The sequence below is a fragment of the Rhinopithecus bieti genome, unplaced genomic scaffold (assembly GCF_001698545.2).
Source record: "Rhinopithecus bieti isolate Rb0 unplaced genomic scaffold, ASM169854v2 scaffold_68778, whole genome shotgun sequence".
Taxonomy (NCBI): domain Eukaryota; kingdom Metazoa; phylum Chordata; class Mammalia; order Primates; family Cercopithecidae; genus Rhinopithecus; species Rhinopithecus bieti.
Window position 1 is genome coordinate 1,949,060 of NW_016827519.1, and position 19,820 is coordinate 1,968,879.

At 46.7% G+C, this 19,820-nt stretch overlaps 1 protein-coding gene across 5 annotated transcripts in view; it reads right to left on the reverse strand.

The window, feature by feature from the left end:
- DGLUCY (D-glutamate cyclase) overlaps positions 1-19,820 on the reverse strand; it is a 160,959-nt gene that overhangs the window by 96,066 nt on the left and 45,073 nt on the right. For 2 of the 5 annotated variants that reach the window (XM_017863837.1, XM_017863831.1), the window contains exon 1: positions 7,766-8,035. The exons of 2 other annotated variants lie outside the window; for them this stretch is intronic. The gene's annotated coding sequence lies outside the window, so the exon portion shown is untranslated. Of the gene's footprint in view, positions 1-7,515; positions 8,036-19,820 lie in introns of those variants that run through there. One more of the 5 variants, XM_017863832.1, reaches the window with a different exon arrangement.

The following is a 19,820-nucleotide window of genomic DNA, read 5'->3' on the forward strand; positions in this document are numbered from 1 at the left end:
AAAAAAAAAAAAAAAAAAAAAAAAAATATATATATATATATATAATACAGAGCCTGATTTCAAGGCAATCTAGACAACAAGGTGTGAATACTGTTCTCCACTAAATACAACTGTTATCACTTCTTAGCTCTTCTGTGATCATCTCCCAGTGCTCAAAACGCATTCATCAAGCAAATGTGTTGAGCACTCTGTTAGATGATGGGAATACACAGATGAGCAGACATGGCCCGTGCCTGTGAGGTGCTTAAAGACCAGAGAAGAGGCAGATGCTTATTTCTAATTCCCCATGCTATATTGCGAACCTCTTAAGGGTAGGGGTTTTTGTCATTTTCTTCCCCCTGCTCTATCCCCGGTATACTGAACAGTGCCTGGCACACTACAGGCATTTAAAAAATACTTGACAAATAAATAAATAATGAAAATCTGGCTGGGGAAGCAGGAGAAAGCTTCACCGAAGACATTAGTTGAGTTTGTTCTTGAAATTACTATTATTATCTTTGAGATGGAGTCTCACTCTGTCACCCAGGCTGGAGGGCAGTGGTGCGATTGCCACCATGTCTGGCTAATTTTTGTATTTTTAGTAGAGATGGGGTTTCGCCATGTTGGCCAGGCTGGTCTCGAACTCCTGATCTCAGGTGATCCACCCACCTTGGCCTCCCAACATGCTGAGATTACAGGCGTGAGCCACTGCACCCAGCCAAAAATATTATTTCTTGAAGAAACAGTTACAGACATCCCCACAGGAGAGGAGGGTCTTCTCGGAAGCTTGGGTACAGAGCAGGTGGCACGATTGGATGGTGGAGTAGGACATGGAAAGAGCCATATAGTTCATTCTTTTGCCATTCGGAGAGCACCTTCTGTGTATCCAGCAATGTACTTAAGCACTGGAGCTGCTAATGAGGAAGAGGCAAGGAAAACTGTGTTGACAGCCTCAGGCAGCTATGGTCTGGGAGGCATTGCATGAGCTTTGACAAACAACTGGAAATCAGCACTAGGAGAAAGGTTGAAGAAGTCTCTGTAGGTGAAAGTGTGAGTGGTTGGCACACCTGGGGTAAAGAGGCAGAGGGGCTGGGAAGATAGACAAAGAGATGCTTGGGAAGGAGCATGTGAATAAACTGAAGCAGTAGGAGCTTCATCTAAGAGCCCCAGGAGCACTAAGGGTGGGAGGATCCCCTGAGCAGGCAGCACTCGGTGGAAGATGAATGTGAGAACATCCCTCAGGGACACTTTGTCGTAGCTGTTTGAGAAGCAATCAAGGCGTTCCCCAAAGTGAGAGAATGAGAGGAAGGGCTAATTTGAGGAACTGGAAGGAGACTAGCCAGAACCTGATACCGGATTGAATGTATGCAAAACATGCAACAAAAGAAAGGAATCACAAATAATTATCAGGGCCGGGCAGGGTGACTCATGCCTGTAATCCCAGCACTTTGGGAGGCCGAGGCAGGTGGATCACCTAAGGAGAGAGTTCAAGACCAGCCTGGTCAACATGGTGAAATGCTGTCTCTACTAAAAATATAAAAATTAGCCAGGCGTGGTGGTGGGTGCCTGTAATCCCTGCTACTCAGGAGGCTGAGGCAGGAGAATGGCTTGGACCCAGGAGGTGGAGGTTGCAGGCTGCAGTGAGCTGAGATGGCGCCATTGCACTCCAGCCTGGGTGACAAGAGTGAAACTCCATCTCAACAAATAATAATAATTATTATTATCAGATTTCTTTTTCCCGGGATGGACAACCAGCTAACTGTGACATTCATGAAAATAAATACAAGAAGAGACTGATGAAGAATTTGGTTTTAGAATGCTAAGTAGGAGGAGCCTGTGAGACAGCCCCAGGCAGAAGTCCATGACAGGGTGGACATTCAGCACCAGAAGTCAGGAGGGACACCTGCCTGGAGGATGGAGAGCTGCAAGCCATCAGCTTCCACGTGGCTGAGGACACTCAAGTGTGTTAGTCAGGGTTCTCTAGATGGGACAGGACTAATACATGAAGGGGAGTTTATTAAGGAGTACTGACTCACACCATCACAAGATGAAGTCTCACAATAGGCCATCTGCAAGCCGAGGAGCAGGGAAGCCAGTCCAAGTCCCAAAACCTCAAAAGTAGGGAAGCCAACAGTGCAGCCTTCAGTCTCAGGCGACAGCCCCTGGCAAACCACTGGTGTAAGTCCAAGAGTCCAAAGCTGAAGAACTTGGAGTCGGATGTTTGAGGGCAGGAAGCATCCAGCACAAGAGAAAGATGAAGACCAAAAGACTCAGCCAGTCTAGTCCTTCCATGTTCCTCTGCCTGCTTTTATCCTAGATGAGCCGGCAGCTGATTAGATGGTACCCACCCAGATTGAGGGCAAGTCTGCCTCTCCCAGCTCACTGACTCAAATGTTAACCTCCTTTTGGCAACATCCTCACAGGAACAAGACTTTACATCCTTCAATCCAATCCAGTTGACACTCAACATTAAGCCATCACACCAAGGGAGAGGGCAGAAGGCAAGAAGGGCCGTGAGTGGAACACGAAGACCCAGGGGATATTTAGGGAGTGAGTGGAACAGGAGGTCTCTGTGAAATACATGGAAAAAAATGTCCAGCAAAGTAGGATGGGAACCTAGAAAGAGTAGCACTGCAGTGAGAAAGAGTCTTCAGGTATGGGAGCACAGTAGTACCAAAGGTCAGATCAAGGTAGAAAAGCCTGGGAAGTTTGATCGGAGGAACAGAGTGTGTCAGGGAATATGAGTGAAAGGATATGTACAACTCTGAGTTATATCATTTAGAAGGGAGCTGTTTGCCCTCTGATTCCTTCCCTCTTCCCACTACAGGCAGGAACAGAAGGTGAAGGTGATGTTGAGTCAGTTTTGACTATGCAGAAAAGGGAGCAACAAGATGGAGGAACCTGGGTTCCTGAATGACCCTGTGGAACAGAGTTGTTTGCCTGTCCTGGACTGACCATCTACCTCTTAGCTATTATGTGAAAGAGGAAAAATTTTCTATCCTTTTTGAGCAAATGTATTTTGGGATCTTTTTTACAATTTAGCCTGTACCCTGAATAATACAGAGTGTCTCCCAAAGGCACAGATAATAATAATTTTAGTAGTAGTAGTATAATTGAAAAATATATTTTTTAACTTTTTAGGGTCTCACTATGTTGCCCAGGCTGGTTTCGAACTCCTGAGCTTAAGCAATCCTCCTGCCTTGGCCTCACAAAGTGCTGGGATTACAGGCATGAGCCACCGTACCTGGCCCCACTGATAGGAATATTTCTTGAAAGTATAAACCAAAAGTAAAATTCTAAGCCCTTCAACCAATTGAATGAACCCCCTTTCGGCCAAGGGCATTCCAAAGAAACCTGAAAAACTAGTCCAGGCCATGATGGGAGGGGAATGGCTGAACATGCCTCATTATACCCCCTCCACTGGGGAGTTTAGATACAACTGACCACCATTAACATTAAAACAGAGATCTTAAGTCTGACAAAAGAGACTCTTTGTAGCCATAAGATACCAAATTCCAACCTGACTCTATCAAATGACAGATAAAGAAGGAAATAAAAATATCTTACCCCCAAATATGTTTCTTCACCATATTTTGAAACTGCTTTCTGCATCTGTAAAGAATCTGTTAACATAACTAGCTCTTTCCCCTTCCAGGTCCTCCCACCCTGAAGAGAGTAATGAAGAGTCTGGCACTTTTTAAGGTCTGATAAGAGAGGATTACCTGTAATCCCAGTACTTCAGGAGGCTGAGGCAAGTGGATCTCTTGAGGTCAGGAGTTTGAGACCAGTGTGGCCAACATGGTGAACCCCCGTCTCTACTAAAATCTAAAATACAAAAAATTAGCCAGGCGTGGGTGGAGGGGTGGTGGCTGTAATCCCAGCTACTTGGGAGGCTGAAGGAGGTGAATCCCTTGAATCCCAGGAGGCGGAGGGTGCAGTGAGCCAAGATCATCCCACCGTACTCCAGCCTGGGTGACAGAGTGAGACTCCATCTCCAAAAAAAAAAAAAAAAAAGGGAGATTTACCATCCATTCTCTCTGAAGCCTGCTACCTGGAAGCTTCATCTACACAACAAGAACCTTGGCCCTTGGCTTCCACAACCCTTTTTATCTTAAATCCAACTGTTTCTTCCTGCTAACTTCAACTTTAGGCAAAGCTTAACTCTTTTAACTTATTGCTAATCAGGAAATCTTTGAATCTACCTATGACCTGAATACCTCAATTCTGGACTGAATCAACCAAACCAATGTGTACCTCACATGTATTGATGGATGTCTGTGTCTTCCTAAACTGCATAAAACCAAGCTGTATCCCAACCATCGTAGGCACATGTTCTCAGGACCTCCTGGGTCCTCATGTTTGGCTCAGAATAAGTCTCTTCAAATATTTCACAGAGTTTGCCCCCCCACTTTTTTTGTGTCAACAAAAGCTTACTCTGTGCCAGGCACTGTTCTGAATACTTTTCATGTACTATGTCATTTAATCCATACAACACTCCCTAGATGAGGGCTGTTATCCCTATTTTACAGAAAAGGAAGCACAGGAAGATTCAGTACTTTGCCTAAAGATTCACAGGTACTGAGTGGCCAAACCAGCAGTCAAGCCCAAGTGTCAGAGGCTTTCAAACCAGAGCCACTCCATCTTGAATAGGGGATGGGTAAAATAAGGCTGAGACTTACTGGGCTGCATTCCCAGGAACTTAGGCATTCCTAGTCACAGGATGAGATAGGAGGTAGGCACAAGATACAGGTCACAAAGACCCTGCTGATAAAACACTTTGCAGTAAAGAAAACAGCCAAAACTAAGATAGCAATGAAAGTGACCTCTGGTCGTCCTCACTGCTTATTATACACTAACCACAATGCATTAGCAGGCAAAAGACACTCCCACCAACACCAGGACAGTTTACAAATGCCATGGCGATGTCTGGAAATTACCCTATATTGTATAAAAAGGGGAGAAACCCTCAGTTCCAGGAATTGCCCACCCCTTTCCTGGAACACTCATGAATAATCCATCCCTTGTTTAGCATATAATCAATAAATAACTATAAGTATATTCAGTCAAGCAACCCATGCCACTGTTCTACCTATGGAGGAGCCATTTTTTTTTTTTTTTTTTTTTTTTGAGATGGAGTCTCTGTCACCAGGCTGGAGTGCAGTGGGGCGATTTCGGCTCACTGCAACTTCCGCCTCCCAGGTTCAAGTGATTCTCCTGCCTCAGCCTCCCAAGTAGCTGGGATTACAGGTGCGCGCCACCACACCCAGCTAATTTTTGTATTTTTAGTAGAGACAGTGTTTCACTATGTTGGCCAGGATGGTCTTGATCTCCTAACCTTGTGATCTGCCTGCCTTGGCCTCCCAAAATGCTGGGATTACAGACATGAGCCACTGCACCTGTCCTATTCATTTCTTAATAAACTTGCTTTCACTTCCACTTTACTATGAACTTGCCCCCAGTTTCTTCTTGCACAAGGTTCAAGAACTCTCTCGGGGTCTGGTTTGGGGCCCCTTTCTGGTAACACAAGTATTCTGGATTGAGATCATACTTTCAGTCACTATGCTTTTTAAAGCATAACTTTTTACAATTCCACACAGTCAAAAAGACACAGCTTGGTCTTCCAGAGAGCTGTGCCTGAATGTGAACCTCAACATTACTGAAGGACCAAGGGCAGTCATTTAGTTTCTCTACAATTCTGTTTCCTCCAAGACAGCATGAGGAGATCCAAACTACAGACTTCATAGAGCTTCTGGAAGGATAAAACAAATTCAAGTCTGTTTAAGAAATGCTTTGAAAGCTGTAACATGTGGCGTAAATGAAATATTGCCTTAAGGCAGGTTGGAAAATCCTTAAACCCAAAATAAGAAAATAAACTTTTTTTTTTTTTTTTTTAATGCAAATACCCTCTAGCAACTTGGCAGATCGCCTGCAAAGGCTGAGAAATCTGTCAAGGAGAGGGTTGGTTTTGTGCATCTGTCATGCTCCACTGAAAAAGGGAGGTATTAATTGAAATTCATTGAAAGAGCATATACCTATGCACTTGGACAAGAATCATTATTATCAAACCAGGAGTAGCAGCAATCTGCATTGCCCACAGGAACTGGGCAGGTACAGAAGTTTTGGGGTGGGTCAAGGAATGCAGAGCTCAGAGTGCAGGAGAGGTAGGGACTTTGGCAAACCAGCAGCTCCAGCGCCAGCTGCCCTGCGGAAACGTGAACCCGTTCTTTCACACGCGTACAATTTCCCAAATTTCCAAGAGTCCTCATGCTTACAAATAAAACACGTCAGGGGCCACCAGTTGGCCTCCTGGGATCTAGCCCTCAGCTGGAAGTGACATCTGACTCTTTTAAGATGCTTCCTAGCCAGGTGTGGTGGCTCCTGCCTGTAATCCCAGCACTTTGGGAGGCCAGGCTGGGTGGATGGCTTGAGATCAGCCTGGCTAACATGGCAAAACCCTGTCTCTACTAAAACTACAAAAATTAGCCAGACCTGGTGGCATGTGCCTGTAGTCCCTGCTACTTGGGAGGCAGAGGCAGGAGAATAGCTTGAAACCAGGAGATAGAGGTTGCAGTGAGCTGAGATCACACCACTGCATACCAGCCTGGGCGACATAGAGACTCCGTCTCAAAATGAAGGGGGGAAAAAAAAAGATGCTTCCTCATAATTATGTACAAGCCACAGTTTAGCCTTCTTTCAGTTAACTCCACCCTGCCCTGCCCTTCCCACCCATCGCCTCCTTCCCCTTCCTGCTTCCTCAACTTCACTCCACCCCTCCAGTGAAGCCAGCTTTCCTTCTTCCTACTCCCGGCCTCTCCTTTCCTTCTTTTTAGCTCATACTCGGTTACCTTTAAAGCATAAAGCAGCTCTCCTCCCCTGCGTGCCAATCAATGCCAACATTCTTCCTGCCAACGTAATCTCAACCTGCTGCCCTCCTCCAGCACTGGGATAATTTTTGCAATTTAGTGTGGTCTCATGAAGGAAGGTAGGTTATAGCCAGCTCTCGATCTCCCGTAGTAAAAGACAGAGGGGAAGTACAGATAATCCTACAGAAGAGACCCCCACAAAGTCACCTGGCTCTGCCTTTAGCCTTGGGTGGGTACACAGGCCCAAAGCACACCACTGCATTCCCCTGTGCCATGTTGGTGTTGATGCTCCCAGAGGAGGCTGAGATGAGCTAACCAGTGGTCTGGAGAAAGACTAGGAGAGGATTTACAGAATTCTGCCTCCAGTCAACACGGGGGTGACCGGCCTGGCTGCTACCTCACAGCCATCATTCACTCCTCAAAACAGGGAGGGACTTTTGGGCCCTGCAGGTATCCACGAAGCTCTGGCCGGTGTGCCTGCAGCAGCCCGGAACCCCTTCCCCAACTGCCACCTCGATTAACTTTGTCACCTCATCCCTAGCAAGCCTGTGGCTCAAAGGCAGTTTCAGTTTTACTTTCTTTGCCTTCACGTGACCTGGGAGTTCTCAAGGGCAGTGACAAGGACTGAAAGGACCTTGCAGGAGAGAGAACAGAGGAGAAACACTGCCAATACCTGATGTGTTCTGTCCATCCTCTGGTGCTATCTGGCTTGAGCCAAGCCTTGACTTTTCAAGGAGAGGAACAGTTGGGCCTCAGTGGAGAATTTCAGGGGATTTTCTGCCTTGCTCACTGGTTTTGCCCTGCCATTGTCCTGCGGTGGGCTCCCAGAATACCCTTGGGCTTCTTAGGTGGGGTGGGGCAAGGTGGATGTCGCCTGGGGCAGAAGGAGGGACTGTGCTGTGCTCTGTTCCCTTCTGACTTACTGTTTGTTTGGGGCGTCTGGACGAGGGCTACAAACAGTTCTTCTCTTTGTTTCCACGGCCTTGCAGAATGTGTGCTTCCCTCAAAAGGGCATAAAGGCCCCCTTTCTTCTGCTCGCCCGCGCCATGGGGGGTTGTTCTGCAGGACTCGGGTCTACAAGCTGGGGCCAGCCCTAAGCGCTGACTATGGCAGCTCCATCCGCTCCCACAGCCTGAGCTCACATGGCCCATGCAGCAGCGTGCTCTCCTCGCAGCCAGCCCGCCCCAGTTCTTAAAGCTGCAGAGCTGCTGGCAGCTGGCTGGCTCCTGCAAGCCCAGTTCTCCCTGCAAGAGTTAACTTGCTCTCCCTGTGTCAACAGAGGCGTAATTTTGAAAAATCCTGATGCCTGGGTCACAGCCCAGAAATGCAGATGTAATTGATCTAGGGGTGTATGGCCTGGGCACTAAGGATTTTTGAAATCCCTCAAGTGGTTCCAATGTGCAGCCGATCTGGCGAATCGCCGTCTGTGCTGTTCAAACTTTAGTGTGCACTGGGATCACTAGGGGATCCTGTTAAAGTGCAGGCTTGATCCAGAAGATCTGGGGTCAGGCAGAGATTCTGCATTTCTAAAAAGCTCCCACAAGACACAGCTGCTGGTCCGTGGGCCACACTGTGAATAGCAAGGGTGATGTTTTGAGCTTGGATCTGCATTCTGCCACCCACGTTTAGAGGTCTTGGTAAGTTTCTAGGCCTGTTTCCTCCTCACTTATCTTGCTCGGCTGCTCTGAGGATTGACTGAGATAATAAGCATTATGCACTAGAACAGTATCAGCACTTAGAAAGTGCTCAAAAGATGTTGACTATGACCGTGATTTTCTCCTGATCTGTTTTTCTTCTGCTTCAAAGCCATCAGGACTTACCTTTGGACCCAGTACAATTGACACTTGGACAACGTGGAGCACTGAACCTCGTGCAGTCAAAAATTCATGTATAACTTTTGCTGTTGTTGTTATTTTGACACAGAGTCTTGCTCTGTCACCCAGGCTGGAGTGCAGTGGCACGATCTCGGCTCACTGCAACCTCTGCCTCCTGGGTTCAAGTGATTCTTCTTCCTCAGCCTCCCGAGTAGCTGCGACTACAGGTGTACGCCACCACGCCCAGCTAATTTTTGTATTTTTTAGTAGAGACGGGGTTTCACCATACTGGCCAGGCTGTTCTTGAACTCCTGCCCTTGTGATCCACCTGCCTCAGCCTCCCAAAGTGCTGGGATTACAGGCATGAGCCACTGCACCAGTCCATTTTTTTTTTTTTTTCTTGAGACAGAGTCTCGCTCTGTCGCCCAGGCTGGAGTGCAGTGGTGTGATCTTGGCTCACTGCAACCTCTGCCTCCCAGGTTCATACCATTCTCCTGCCTCAGCTTCCTGTGTAGCTGGGACTACAGGCGCCTGCCACCATGCCTGGCTAATTTTTTGTATTTTTAGTAGAGGTGGGTTTTCACCTTATTAGCCAGGATGGTCTCAATCTCCTGACCTCGTGATCCGCCCACCTCGGCCTGCCAAAGTGCTGGGATTACAGGCGTGAGCCACCGTGCCCGGCCAATTTTTTTTTAATTTGTTTATTTTGTTTTTTTTTTTGTTTTTGCTTCTTTTTCTCTTTTGTTATTACGCATCCTGTTCTTTTTTATTTTTTTTTAGTAAGTGTTCAATAATGTTGGAATGAGTGAGTGAGTGAATGAATAAATGAACGGGTTAAAGTGAAAAGTGAAAGGTGTCTTTTATTATAGAATCAAAAACCCCATGTCATGCAGCCTCACCCACCCAGGGTGTCATCTCTGACCTGCTGGACCCTCAGGCATCGCTCTGCAAAGGTCCCTAATGACCACAGCTACCCATCGTGTATGTTCTCCAGCCCCAGCTTTCCTGCAGACCCCTGCGTCTAAGTTGCTCTGTTTGGTGTCATGTTTCTAGAGAATGAAATAGAATTAATCAAAAGGTAGTTGTTAAATTGATGCCAGGCTCACAAAGGAGAGAGATCCCATCTGTTATGTTAAACGTTTTCTTTCTTTGTTTTTTTGAGATAGAGTTTGCTGTTGTTGCCCAGGCTGGAGTGCAATGGCGCGATGTCGGCTCACTGCAACCTTTGCTTCCCGGGTTCAAGTGATTCTCCTGCCTCAGCCTCCCGAGTAGCTGGGATTACAGGCAAATGCCACCACATCCGGCTAATTTTGCTTTTTTTTTTTTTTTTTTTTAGTAGAGGTTTCTCCATGTTGGTCAGGCTGGTCTCGAACTCCCAACCTCAGGTGATCTGCCTGCCTCAGCCTCCCAAAGTGCTGGGATTACAGACATGAACCACTGCACCAGGCCATGTTAAACTTTATTAGACAAGAGTCAAAAGGTGGAAAAAATTTGTGTCTATCAACAGATGAGTAGGTAAACAACATGTGATACATACATACAGTGGAATACAATTCAGCCATGAAAAGGAATGAAATTCCTATACATGCTACAACATGGATGAAACTTGAAGGCTGTATGGTCTGAATGTTTGTATTCCTCCAAAATTCATACATCGACATTTATATGTTGAGCCCTAATGATGGCATTGAGGCCCCAAAGAACTGCCTTGTTTCTTCTACCTTGTGAGGACACAGCCAGAAAGCATCATCTATGAATCAGAAAGTAGGCCCTCACTAAGATCTGAGAGTGATAGCCTAGTAAGTGTTAAAAAATATAAATAAAGGCTGGGCGCAGTGACTCACGCCTGTAATCCCAGCACTTTGGGAGGCCAAGGAGGGCGGATCACGAGGTCAAGAGACTGAGACCATCCTGCCCAACGTGGTGAAACCCCATTTCTACTAAAAATACAAAAATTAGCTGGGTGTGGTAGTGTGCACTTGTAATCCCAGATACTTGGGAGGACGAGGCAGGAAAATCACTTGAACTTGGAAGGCAGAGGTTGCAGTGAGCCGAGATGGTGCCACTGCATTCCAGCCTGGCCACAGAGTGAGACTCCATCTGAAAAAAAAAAAAAAAAAAAAAATACTATATATATATAATATATTATATACACACAGCACAGGACACACACACACACATACACACCATATATAAAGAAAATAAAAGAAAATGGGCCCTTGCCAAACATGTTACCTACTGGCACCTTGATCCTGAACTTCCCAATCTCCAGAACAGTGAGAAATAAATTTCTGTTGTTTATAAGACACCCTATTAATGGCATTTTGTTCTAGCAGCCTTAACAGACTAAGACAAAAACATCAAGCCAAGTGAAATCAGCCAGACACACAAAAAAATTGTACGATCTCACTTATATGAAGTACCTGGAGTTAGGCAAATTCAGAGAGACAAAAGTAGAATAGCAGTTACCAAGAGTTGGCAGAAGGAGAACGAGGAGTTACTACTGTTTAATGGCTACAGAGTTTCTGTTTGAAATGAAAAAGTTCTGGATATGGATAGTAATGATGGTGGCATACCATTGTGAATGTACTAATGCCACCAAATTTTACACTTAAAAATGATTGAATTTTACATTATGCATATTTTACTACAATGAAAAAACTTGATTAGGAACCCAAACTATTGGCCAGGCACAGTGGCTCACACCTGTAATCTCAAAACTTTGGGAGGTTGAGGCAGGCGGATGGCTTGAGGTCAGATCAGCAGTTCAAGACCAGCCTGGTCAACATGGAGAACCCTCGTCTCTACTAAAAACACAAAAATTATCCGGGCATGGTGGCGGGCGCCTGTAGTCCCAGCTACTAGGGAGGCTGAGGCAGGAGAATCGCTTGAACCCTGGAGGTGGAGGCTGCAGTAAGCTGAGATTGCACCACTGCACTCAAGCCTGGGTGACAGAGCGAAATTGTATCCAAAAAAAAAAAAAAAGACAGAAAGAAAGAAAATGAAACCAAGCAGAGCTTGGAGGATTCCTTGAAACCAAGCAGGGCTTGCAACATGCCCAAGCCTCTCCTTTTCCATTTTTTAAGGCTTAAAGATGAGATGCAGAGCCTCAGAAGGTTAAACTGCGTATGGCCAGAGGTGCAAGGAATGCCAAATACTAATATTTACAGTTGGTTTCTTCAGTGGGTGAGATCCAGGCAAAATTGCTCAGGAAGAGAAATATTACAATATTCAGCTGGTGTCACAGTGTGCTTGGGAAGAAAAGCAATTGCTTGTGTCAAAAGAATGTAGAAGTATAATCAAGCTATTGTTTGCAACTGCTTAGCTAAAATGAGGCCCCCTCCAGGGGAAAAAAAAAAGGAAATTAAACCTAGGTAACAATTGTATGCCAAGTAATCGTAGTTATTTAAAAGTTCAAAAAGAGAAGGCAATTGAAGGGATTCAGTGAGCTGATAGAAACAGGAACCCAAGATGTTTTTCCCAAAGAGGTTCCTCAACCTGAATTAGATATGAAGCCTCCAGACGTGGTCGGCTCTGGAAATGGAGAATATTATGGACTGAATGTTTATATCCCCTCCAAATTCCTGTGTTGAAGCTCTAACCCACAATGTGATGGGTTCTGGAGATGGGCTTTTGGGAGGTAGTTAGGGTTACATGACCTCATGAGCTTAAGGCCCTGATCTTATGGGATCAGTACCTTTAGAGACCCCAGAGAGCTTCCTTTCTCTCTTTCTCTGCCCTGTGAGCACACAGTGATAAGGTGGCCATCTGGGAGCCAGGAAGAGGAGCCTCATCAGATCCCAACCACCTACTTTCCGATCTACTTCTGCCTCAGGGAATTATGGGTATGTTCCCTGCAGCCTGCAGCCACTAACTACCGCTGATGAAAACGTTGATCTAGGACCAAAGCCTGGGGCAGGGAGGGTTTCCTGTGACCTCCTCATCAATCATACTGTCTTCATGGTGCCTGGTGGCACCCAGCCAGCCACTCTCCTCAACAGTGCCAGGCCCTCACTAGCTGGAATTTCTTGAAAGGTGAAGCAACTTGTCTCCTGTCCTAGGAACACAGCGGCTCTTGAGTCCATGCTGCTATTGGAGCAGAGGAAAGTCATGGTCCCTGTTGGAATGGAGCCCACCCAACGGGGAGACTCCATAAGCACAACTAGGCTTCAGTGCAAGGGTTCCAGGGTTTGCTGAGTTTTCAAAAGTACATTTCTCAGCCACAAATAATACCATTGTCACGGTAGCACTTCCTGTTTTGCACAAATCAGTCATAATAAAAACAGAAAGAGGCACGAGGCCCGCATTCATTATGTCTGTTCAGTTGTTTGGGAAATGATGAATTTTGGGCGTGGTTTAGAGGCAGGCAAAGACCCATGAAAGGCAAGGAGCAGCCAGCTTTCCTTCCCACACCTCCTGTTCCTATACCGTGGGCCTGGGGCATCACAATCCATTTCCTGACAGGTCTTTGCTCTCTGGTCCCTTTCCTCATCCTCCACACTGCTTCTAGACCAATCGTCCCCAAAGGAGATTTTGGTTACATCATTTATTTGCTCAAGATCCTTCAAGGGGCTGGGAACGGTGGCTCATGCCTGTAATCCCAGCACTTTGGGAGGCCGAGGTGGGTAGATCCCCTGAGGTCAGGAGTTCGAGACCAGCCTGGCCATCATGGTGAAACCTTGTCTCTACTAAAAATACAAATATTAGCCGGGCATGGTGGCACACGCCTGTAGTCCCAACTACTAGGGAGGCTGAGGCAGGAGGATCCCTTGAACCTGAGAGGTGAAGTTGCAGTGAGCCAATATCATGCCACTGCATTTCAGCCTGGGCGACGGAGCAAAACTCCATCTCACAAAAAAAAAAAAAAAAAAAAAATTCTTCAAGGGCCTTTCCAGTGACCACAGAGTCAAGTCTAAAGACTTAGACGGCCCTCCTCTAAGGACTGTGAACTTATCGACACAGACTCTGCTCCCAGGGCTAAAACTAGGATGAAACTGGTGCAAAGTTTAAGGGAGCACCAAACAACTCAGTAACCAATAAGAATGCTAATTTTTTAAAAATCAAAGTTAACGAAAAAATTCCATGGTGAACACAATACCAAAATTTTAAACAAGGACAGGGACTGACCCTACACTTGTACGCTCGGCTCCCGCCTGCCCCTATTGCTTCCTCACTGAGCTAATCAGCCAATCAATCGACTCCTTGTTTCCAGAACCATGCAGACACTTCCACCTGCACACATTTGCTCCTACTGCCTTCTCCCCCAGCACCCCCTAGAAGACCAACCCCACTCCTCTGCTCACCAAAGCCTTTTTCTCTCCCAGCTCTCATCTGCGTCACAAACCCTTCCCTTTGCTTTTGCTTCTCTGAGCTCCTCTCATTCTTATTGCCTTTCAAGGGCTTCAGGCTTCCTTGGCAGCAGCACCTGGCAAGCACAAGCCTCACTCCCTGATCTCCTTCACATCTTTGCTCCACGGCCGCATCCTCAGTGAGGCCTGGCCTGGCGCCCTTCATGAAGTAGCTCCCTGTCTCATGTCTCCCACCCCCACCAGCTCCTCATCCCTCTGGACCTGCTTTAGTTTTCACAGCACTTATCGCCATCTGATACACCATTCCATTGTTTTCTCTCTAGCTAGTCTCCGTCTCCCTGCGCTGGAATCTAAGCTTCACAAGAGCAGGTCTTCATGTCTGCCTGTTCATGGCTGAGTTCCAGAGCCTCCAACAGAGCCTGACACATGGCACGGAGTCAGTAAACACGTGTCAAACAGAATCTCTTCACACTCACTCTCAGCTGCAATCTCAATATATCAAGCAGATAAATGAAGGGTTTTCATTTTTTTATGTTTTTTGAGATGGAGTCTCGCTCTGTTGCCCAGGCTGGAGTGCAGTGGTGCGATCTCAGCTCACTGCAACCTCTGCCTCCTGGGTTCAAGCGATTTCTCCTGCCTCAGCCTCCCAAGCAGCTGGGATTACAGGTGTGAGCCACCACCCTGGCTAATTTTTGTATTTTTAGTAGAGACAGGGTTTCACCACATTGGCCAGGCTGGTCTCGAACTCCTGACCTCAGATGATCCACCCACCTCAGCTTCCCAAAGTTCTGGGATTACAGGTGTGAGCCACCACACCCAGTCAAATGAAGGGTTTTCAGTTAGTATGAAATAAGACACGAGAACATATAAGAACATTGTATGTTCAAATGTATATGATTACTTAGAAAGGCAGCCAAATGAAATGTTTTAGCTTGCTTGTACATAAAAATTTGAAAATTGATGCTATGGACACTTGTGGACACTCAGGCACCATCTCCTAGCATCCTCATTTCACTCTAAATTTGCATTTTTCTTTGCACAAACTCAAGAGAACCTTGATTCATTCAGATAAGCAATTGCAAATTGTAACTGTGTAAAAACCAAAACTTTAAATGGGTGAATTTTATGGCATGTGGATTATATCTCAATAACGCTGTCAAAAAATAGTTCCTCTTGCAACTTTTATCTGGGTGAATCAAGATTTTCCTTTATTTAATAGAGAGGGAAGCAGACACTTCATTACAGCCTGGACAAAAATCTATTAACCTGAAACAGAACTTAATGTGTTGATGATCTCCACTGTTTTGAAATTTCACCTTCAATATATTCATAAGTGAGATTTTTTTTTTAGACAAGAGTCTCGCTTTGTTGCCCAGGCTGGAGTGCTATGGCGCAATCTCTGCTCACTGTAACCTCCACCTCGTGGGTTCAAGGGATTCTCATCCCTCAGCCTCCCGAGTAACTGGGATTACAGGTGCACACCACCATGCCTGGCTAATTTTTTTATTTTTAGTAGGGACGGGGTTTCACCATGTTGGCCAGGCTGGTCTCAAACTCCAACCTCAGATGATCTGCCCGCCTTGGCCTCCCAAAGGGCTGAGATTATAGGCATGAGCTACTGTGCCTAGCCAAAGTTAGTTTTTTTAACTACAGTTTTAAAATACAGTTATGTGCCATATAATGACAATTCAGTTAATGACAGACTGTATATACAACAGTGGTCCCATAAGTTTTTTGGTTGGGGGGAGGGGATAGAGTTTCTCTCTTGTTGCCCAGGCTGGAGTGCAATGGCAGATCTTGGCTCACTGCAACCTCCACCTCCCGGGTTCAAGTGATTCTCCTGCCTCAGCCTCCCAAGTGGCTGGGACTACAGGTGCACGCCACCACGCCCAGCTAATTTTTATATTTTTAGTAGAAATAGGGTTTCACCATGTTGGCCAGGCTGGTCTCGAACTCCTGACCTCAGGTGATCCATCCGCCTCAGCCTCCCAAAGTGCTGGGATTACAGGCGTGAGCCATCGCGCCTGGCCCTGTAAGGTTATAATGTCGTATTTTTACTGTAGCTTTGCTAGGTTTAGACATGTTTAGGTACACAAATGCTTACCACTGTGTTACAATTGCTTACAGTAGTCAGTGTCACATGCTGTATGGGTTTGTGGCCCAGGAGTAATAGGCCATATCATACAGCCTAGATGTGTAGTAGCCTATGCCACCCAGGTTTGTGTAAGCACAGTCTATGACATTTGCACAATGAGGAAATTTCCTAATGATGCATTTCTCAGAACTTATCCTTTTTTTTTTTTTTTGAGACAAAGTCTCGCTCTGTTGCCCAGGCTGGAGTGCAGTGGCCGGATCTCAGCTCACTGCAAGCTTCACCTCCCGGGTTCACCCCATTCTCCTGCCTCAGCCTCCCGAGTAGCTGGGACTACAGGCGCCCACCACCTCGCCCGGCTAGATTTTGTATTTTTTTAGTAGAGACGGGGTTTCACCGTGTTAGCCAGGATGGTCTCGATCTCCTGACCTCGTGATCCGCCCGTCTCGGCCTCCCAAAGTGCTGGGATTACAGGCTTGAGCCACCGCGCCCGGCCATCCTTGCTAAGTCATGTCTGACTGGAGTTTAAAATATACTTTAAAACAGAAATTGGAATTCAAGAGTTTGAGGATGCCCCTTGAAGCATCTCTGAAGAATGAGTTTCATAGAATACTATTTGGCAACTACTGGTCTTTTAATAATTGGGCACCTATTATAACTGCCTGACTTTTCCACGTATTCCTCTATGTTGCTCTCCTGTTTATTCACCACGGGCAAGCTCTCTGGAGCAGAAATCCTGCTTTGCACCTCAGGAAAAAAACTGAGTACCAGGCCTGGCACAGGGCTCATGGTCAGCCAGTGGTTTGCTGTTGCTGTCGTTTCATTGAAATTGAATTAAACACCTATCTCGATGTGATCTGGTGAGTCCTCAGCACCTGTTCTTGAGTTGTCTGGTGAAAAGTAAAACGATAGTGTATTTTTTTTTTTTTCTTTTTTTTTTTTGTGAGATGGAGTCTCACTCTGTTGCGCAGGCTGCAGTGCCGTGGTGCGATTTCAGCTCACTACAACCTTTGCCTCCCAGGTTCAAGCAATTCTCCTGCCTCAGCCTCCTAAGTAGCGGGGATTACAGGCATGCACCACCAGCTACCTTTTGTATTTTTAGTAAAGATGGGGTTTCAACATGTTGGCCAGGCTGGTCTCAAACTCCTGACCTTAAGTGATCCTCCCACCTCAGCCTCCCAAAGTGCTGGGATTATAGGCATGAGCTACCACGCCCAGCCAATAACGCAATTTTTATGTAATAGAAGTTATAAATAAAAATAACAGCTAATACTAATTAAACTCTGTGTCATAAGATGTACTTGGATTTCCTCATTCAGTTATCACAACTCTATGCAGTAAGTGCTGTTATACCTCCATTTCACCGAAGAAAAAACTAAGGCTGCCAGATCACAGGGGAGAAATTGTGGCTATAGACAACAGCGGGGAAGCTGAGAGCTGGGACTCCAACCAGACAGTCTAACTCCAGAGCCAGCTTAGAAATGATCTGAAGTCACTGGACAGGACAATTTGGAAGACAGAGGAAAGAGAAATTCGAGAGCCCAGGACAGAGTCAGGCAGAGGAGGAACCTGCAAAGGAATGGCCACTAGACAGGAGGAAAACCAGGAGAGAGAAGTGTCATGGAAACCAAGAGAGATGAGCTGGGTGTGATGAGTGTGGAAAGTCGTTTCTTGGACTTGGCGTCATGGACGTTCTTGGTAACCTTGACAAGAGCAGCCCCTACATCCAGGTTTCTCAACTGCGACACTACTGACATTTGGGGTCAGATAATTCCATGTCGCGGGGCGCTGTCCTATGCATTGTAGATGTTCAGCAGTATCTCCGGCCTCTGCTCACTTGATGCTGGTAGCCAACACCCTTCCCCAGTTGCAACAATAAAGAATGTTCTCAGGCCGGGCGCGGTGGCTCAAGCCTGTAATCCCAGCACTTTGGGAGGCCGAGACGGGCGGATCACGAGGTCAGGAGATCGAGACCATCCTGGCTAACACGGTGAAACCCCGTCTCTACTAAAAAATACAAAAGCTAGCCGGGCGAGGTGGCGGGCGTCTGTAGTCCCAGCTACTCGGGAGGCTGAGGCAGGAGAATGGCGTAAACCCGGGAGGCGGAGCTTGCAGTGAGCGGAGATCCAGCCACTGCACTCCAGCCCGGGCAACAGAGCGAGACTCCGTCTCAAAAAAAAAAAAAAAAAAAAAAAAAAAAGAATGTTCTCAAACATTGCCAAATGTCCCTAGGTTCTCAAACACTGACAGATGCCCCCAGGTACAAAATCATCCTAGGTTGAGCACTACTGCTCTGTAGAATGGTGGGCGGAAGCCAAATTGGAGTAGGCAGAGGAGGGAATGGGAGGCGAGGGAGAGGAGAAAGCCTGCACAGACATGCGCAGAAGTGAGAGCTGGAGGTGGGGGAGGAGCCAAGGGAATGTTCCAAAACTTCCATGTATGTGTGTGTACATATATATGTGCGTGTGTGTTTCATATATGTGTTTGTGTGTGCATGTGTGTTTATATACATGATGAAAGATAGCAGAGAAGGGCTGTAGGTTGATGGCAATGACACAGGGGAGAGTGAACGGTTGCTGATTTGCTGATGAGGAGAGATATATAAAGAGAGAAAGAGAGAAACAGCAGGTGTGAATTTCTGGGGTAGGCAACAAGAAATGGGATCCAGACTACAAGTTGCAGGATTTGCCTTTGCAGGAGTAGAGACATTTGCTCTGGTATAAGAGAAGCAAGAGAGGCCTTATGCAGAAGTAGATGTAGGAAGGCGTGTGTATTTGGTGATGGGGAGAGGAGGGAGCTCCCATCTGTTGGCTTCTATTTTCCCAGCCAAGCCTGCGACAGGGTCATCGGCAGAGCTGGGATGGAGACGGAGGAGGAGGGAGGAAAAGGCACAGAATACTTATCTTGGAGTACAGCAAAGCAGGCTAAAAGGAGAAGGGGGAAGGATTGCTAGGCCGTGTTGATAGCCCATTTGCAGTCTGAGACCAGGAATTTGAAATGAGGCCAGCCCATGTGGTGTGAGAATTTTCTCTGGCAACTTCATCTGCTCTGGGAGCAGCATGGAGTGCGTGGATGAAGCCTGGGTGACTGGCAGCAGCTCCCAGGCAGCCTACAGGAGCAGGGTCCTCATTAAGGACCAATCATTAACTTGCTCTCCCTTGAGCCTGAGAGAAACATGGGGGTATCTTTGCACTTTCAAGATCAAGAACGGAGGGGGTGCCGGGCAGGGTGGCTCACACCTGTAATCCCAGTACATTGGGAGGCTGAGGCAGGTGGATCATTTGAGGTCAGGAGTTCGAGACCAGCCTTGCCAACATGGTGAAATTCCATCTCTACTAAAAATACAAAAATTAGCCAGTCGTGATGGGGGGGCACCTGCAATCAGCTACTTGGGAGGCTGAGGCAGGAGAATTGCTTGAACCTGGGAGACAGAGGTTGCATTGAGCTGAGATCACGCCACTGCTGGGTGATAGAGTGAGACTCAGTCTCAAAAAACAAAAAACCACATACACACACAAACCGGAGGGGGTCCCAGCAGCATCCTCCCATCCCCAGAAGCAGATGCACAAATCTGCTAGACCACATGCAATTCCCCATATTCATGCCTTGTAGAGGCTATGAGCCCCTACTTTACCCTAACAAGAAGAAAACCAAAGTCTGCTGACATTCCACAGTCTCTCAGCGGACACCACTGCTCCTCTGCCATTCACACTTGCCTCTACCCCCAATGCTACTTTCCTTTTGGCTCCCATGGACAGTTCCC